This window comes from Musca autumnalis, unplaced genomic scaffold, assembly GCF_047663935.1.
Source record: "Musca autumnalis isolate F117 unplaced genomic scaffold, ASM4766393v1 scaffold_4, whole genome shotgun sequence".
Classification (NCBI taxonomy): Eukaryota; Metazoa; Arthropoda; class Insecta; order Diptera; family Muscidae; genus Musca; species Musca autumnalis.
The window spans coordinates 64,940,353-64,945,687 of NW_027411977.1; the positions used below are offsets into that span (position 1 = coordinate 64,940,353).

Here is a 5,335-nt window from a genome sequence, read left to right on the forward strand (position 1 = left end):
TTGTACTATAAGGAACAAACTTCTGACGCTACGTCCGATGTTGGATCCGAAATTGTAACGATATCTTAACGAAAGTTGTATGAAGTGGTTGACATAATTTCGGAACGAAATGGCGGAACGAAATCGGATCGATTTCGGTCAGCATTCGGAACGAAATCGAAAGAAAATCCTTAGGAAATTCGGAAGGTGAATTTTTTCTTCGGAATTTTCGTACAGATTTCTGAGCGATTTCGGAATAACGTTTCATACGACATTATTATCCGAGGTACCTTAAACTTTGTGTACGAACATGTTGAGTCTATCAACACTAGCTGGAATTACTATATGATGCATTTAAATTTAAAAATTTTATATGCGAATTTTATAACCATCCATTCTGGTTTTCGACAAAAAACTAAAATGAAACCAACCCCTTGCTGCTAGATATATACCAAAGGTGGTTGTTGTGCGAAGGGAAAATTCCGACATATCGATCCGAATTCGTACACGAAGGAAAAAAAACGCCTCTCTAACATATGTCCCAAACATATTTTGCAGCAAACATATATTTGTTTGCAATCAGTCCCAAACATAACATATGTTTGGGTCCTGCAAACAAATATATGTTTGGGTGCAAAAAAATTATATGTTTGGATGCAGACAAATTATATGTTTGGGTGCAAACAAATACAAACCCAAAAACCACAAAAAAACCAACACATGCACCAGTGGGCTCTTTCTGGGAGCAAGGGAGCGTAAATTGCAATGTGAATCACATTGAAATGTATGCTCACTTGCTCTCAGTAAGCTCTCACTGGCTATCTCAAACATATACACACATTTATAAATGGCGGTGGTTTATTGAAAGGCATAGAAAAGAAGCAAAAGCAACTACAGACACATAGGTACTTTAATAAAAGAAAAACTGAATGAAATAATTTATAAAAAGTCGCATTTTTAAAAAGAAAAAAATTGTATAGATACATCGTTTAACGCTTCTCCTTAGTTGTAAAATAAAACACATCTTCCTTAAAGTTGAAATCATCAGCGGGAAATCGGCATCTGGAATCAATGGATTACATAATGTGATAAATAGGTACATTCATATTTCAAATATACATATGTATGTATGTATATGAAAAATGTATTGATGTAATTACCAATATTAAAAGCGATTTCTTCCTTGTCCAATAAAATATTTCCATTCACCTTTTTGATTCAATTGTAAAATGTATTGGGCATTTAATCACTGATTAATTCACTCACTTTACCGTATTTACTCAACGATTGTATTATGAGAACTGAAGAAAAAAGAACAACATAATTAATATCATTTTTTCTTTTCCTCTTCGCTTGCTACGTTGGGTATTGCGTCTCCTATTACAACATTACCCACACCTCTCTATATTATAATACAGCATTCCGCATCCGCGTGAGCCCTGTTGTTACTCTCTTTGACAAAAATCCTCTCTCCACCAATAAAAAATATCTTATAACATAAAAAATATGTTGGTACGCAAACAAATTAAATTGAGATATGCTACAAAATGTTGCAAACATATATTTGTTTGGACACAAAAAAATTTTGCTTACGAAATTGTTCGGATGTGGCGGACATCCGACATTTGGTTTGCTGGGCAACTACAGTGGAAATCATTAGAAGGAAGAAACGGTATGTTACAATAATACAAAATAAGAGCATTATAATAATTGTTCCACAAACATCTCATACGGGACAAGGGAGACTTCTCTCATATCAATGAGTACACCCCGATTTATATTAACTCAATGATATGCGACCTACAGTTTATCGACCTACAGTTTTTGATGTTGCATTCAGGGGAATAGAACCCATGACCTTCAGCGTGCAAGGCGGGTGTGCATACCATTGCACTACGTTGGCATCCAAATACAAGCATTTAAAGCAGCAAAACTTGCCTCTAATGTTTGGTTGGTGGTGGTGGTTGGTTAGTCACCAGTATTTGTTGCTTTATGAAAGGCCTTCATGAAATGCAGAAATTTGAACCTTGGCAACATTTTATGAACACTATTCCTAAAATGCAGTAATTTTTATCTGTGTTATAGAGAAAATCAGATTGATTTTAATTTAGTAATGCTGTTCTTACATAACACCTAACCCTTTAAAATTCATTTTATTGTAATCGGGTGTAGCGACGATTTCCAAGATCAGGGTTCTGAGATTTATTTTTCATATGTTTCAGTCTCCACAGTGAAACATCTGACAATGGTATAAGGCTGATAGACTTTGCAGCTGCAAGAAACATGGTAGTTAGCAGTACCAGATTTAAGCACCTCGATATTCATAAGGGCACCTGGCTGTCGCCATATCAAAGAACAAGAAATCAAGTTGATCACATTGTGATAGATGGAAGACATGCATCAAGCGTGTTGGATGTACGATCGTTCCGAAGTGCAAACATAGACTCGGACCATTACCTTGTTGCAGCAAAGGTACGCACCCGCTTAAACGTAGCAAACAAAGTACGAACAGACACAACACGGAAGTTGGACATCGGTAAGCTGCAATAACAGCAGATAGCCACAGCATATTCCACTCAACTAGCCCAATTGCTTAATGAGAGCACTCCTTGTCCCGATAACATAACAACACAATGGCAAAATATTGCCCACTCCATGCAAACAGCCGCAAAATCCATACTTGGATACCAGAGACCTCCTCAAGGGAATTCATGGTATGACCGGGAGGGTTGTTCTGCTATCGAAGAGAAAAATGCGGCATATAGAGCTACTTTACAATCAGTAGCAACGAGTAGCGCACGAGAGGAATATCGGGAGAAAAGGAGAGAAGAGAAACGTCTTTTCTGCAGGAAAAAGAGAGAGATGGAAAAGCGGAAGTGTGAACAAATCGAGATGTACAGGAGACAGAATGAAGTCCGAAAATTCTACCAAAGAGTGAAGCATCAAACTGGTGGCTTTGGAACTGGCACATCATCCTGTAGAGACCAGCAAGGTAATCTGGTAACCGATACAGATAGTGTGCTATGGATATGGAAATAGCATTTTTCCAAACTGTTGGTATCCAATAGTAGCGAAGTCGACGAAGATACCACAGATCCAATCCCAGAAGATGGTATTGAATGTATACCACCCGGCCAAGATGAGGTAACGACAGCAATAAACCGGCTGAAGAATAATAAGGCAGCAGGAGCTGATGGCGTTCCAGCCGAGCTGTTTAAACCGGAAGCGACACCCTGATAAGGTGTATACATCAGCTAGTTAGCTCCATCTGGCAGGAAGAACGCGTACCCGACGATTGGAACCTGAGCATCCTGTGTCCCGTCCATAAGAAAGGAGATAAGGCTTAATGCTCCAACTATAGGGGCATAAATCTTCTCCCTATCGCCTACAAGATAGTGTCAGGGATATTGTGCGAACGACTAAAGCCCATGGTCAACGAAATGATTGGACCATACCAATGCGGCTTTAGACCTGGCAAGTCCACCATTGACCACATATTTACCCTGCGGCAAATTCTGGAGAAGACCCAAGAGATGCAGATCGACACCTGCCACCTTTTTGTCGATTATAAAGCAGCCTTCGACAGCCCGCTACGTTCAAAGGTATTCCAAGCCATGTCTGAATTTGGTATCCCGCAAAGCTCATTCGGCTTTGTAAAATGACTCAAACTGACACAAGATCTTCAGTTAAAATAGGAAAGAACCTCTCCAAAGAGATTTGTACCAAAAGAGGTTTCAGGCAAGGAGACAGCCTTTCGTGTGATCTTTTCAACATCATGCTAGAAAAGGTTATACGAGAGGCAAAGGTCAAAAGAAGTGGCACAATCTACACCAATAGCCACATGTTACTTGCTGATGATATTGACACCATGGGACGATCAGTAAAAGAAGTAACCGATACCTTTATGAAGGTCGAAGGAAAATCTGCTAAAGTGGGTCTGGCGGTAAAGCGTAAAAAGACCAAGCTGATTGTGTCGGAGCGCAATACTTTCATTGAGATCGGACCAACTGTTGAAGTTGGTTCCTATAATTTTGAGGTAGTAAAAGACTTCGTATACCTCGGCACCGCCATAGACACAACAAACGACATCAGTTGTGAAATAATATGAAGAATTGTATTGGCCAGCAGATGCTACTTTAGCTTAAGTAAGCACTTCAAAAACAAAGCCACAACTCGTCAAACAAAAATAACGCTTTACAAAACACTGATACTACCCGTGCTGATGTATGATTCCGAAGCCTGGGTACTTGCGCAAGCAGATAAGACAGTGCTTGGCGTGTTTGAGAGAAAAATTCTTCGAAAGCTCTACGGATCTATCTGCGTTGACGGTAAATATCGACGTCGTAAGAAACACGAGCTGTATCTTCTATACAACGACATCAATATAGTTAAACGTATCGAGATGCAGCGATTGCGTTGGCTAGGTCATATAATACGAATGTGCGATGAGGAACCCGCTAAAAAGGCGTATAAATTCGAGCCACATGGCGGTGCACGCAGAATTGGCAGGCCAAAGAACAGATGGCGCAAACAAGTGGATGAATAGATGACAAGGGGCGCTATTCCAAAAAGCGAAGCACTAAACAGATAGAATTGGAGATCTTTTTTTAGTTAGGTCTATGGAACAAATCTTCTGTAATGGGCCAGCTAAGTAAGTAAGTTGCTACATAACACCTAACCCTTTAAAGTTAATTTTATTGTGATCGGATGTAGCGATGATTTCCAAGAGCAGGATTTTAAGATTTATTTGCCATCTGTTTAAGGACAAAAACATTGATTACAAAACAACGCTTTTTTCGGTTGGTACATGAGAACCCCTGCCTTTTTTGGTGTAGCACAGTGTTATTAAAGACGTTATCATTGATCAATTTAAAAACCATAACAAAATAGCATTGCTTAAAATCGTTTTCAATTCATAACTCACAACGATTATGCCAGTTAACTACGACGAAAAAAAAATTGTTTATCAATCTTTGTTGTTTGCACTGCAATCTAATGACGATCCATCATCCATAAGGATGTACAAAAAACCCATTATAAGAAATTAGATCATAACATTTATAACGTATGATGAGAAACACACTTTAGGGTAAAACAAAAATGTTTTGAAGATTTTGTATATAATTTTATAAGCACTGACGCAAGCAAGTGAATGAAAAAAACTGTCACTCATGGCGTTTATTGTGACTACGCAAGTTTTAAAAATACTTTTTCGATTAGTCAGATTGAATTGGGGTATTCGCTTAAAGGAGCGATTATTTCATTTGCATCATGCTCATCACGAAACTCGTCGTTTAACTAAGTTCCGTAATAGTTAATGATGAGGCTAACTACGAGGGCAGTTCGGAAACTTCTT

At 38.7% G+C, this 5,335-nt stretch overlaps 1 long non-coding RNA gene across 1 annotated transcript; it reads right to left on the reverse strand.

Moving 5' to 3' along the window:
- Nucleotides 1–927: 927 nt before the first annotated feature.
- LOC141403694 (uncharacterized) lies at nt 928–5,107 on the reverse strand. Its single transcript, XR_012412881.1, has 3 exons — nt 5,063–5,107; nt 1,140–1,280; nt 928–1,041 (listed from the first exon to the last, which is right to left on the reverse strand). It is a non-coding gene; the product is annotated as an uncharacterized lncRNA (long non-coding RNA).
- Nucleotides 5,108–5,335: the final 228 nt, after the last annotated feature.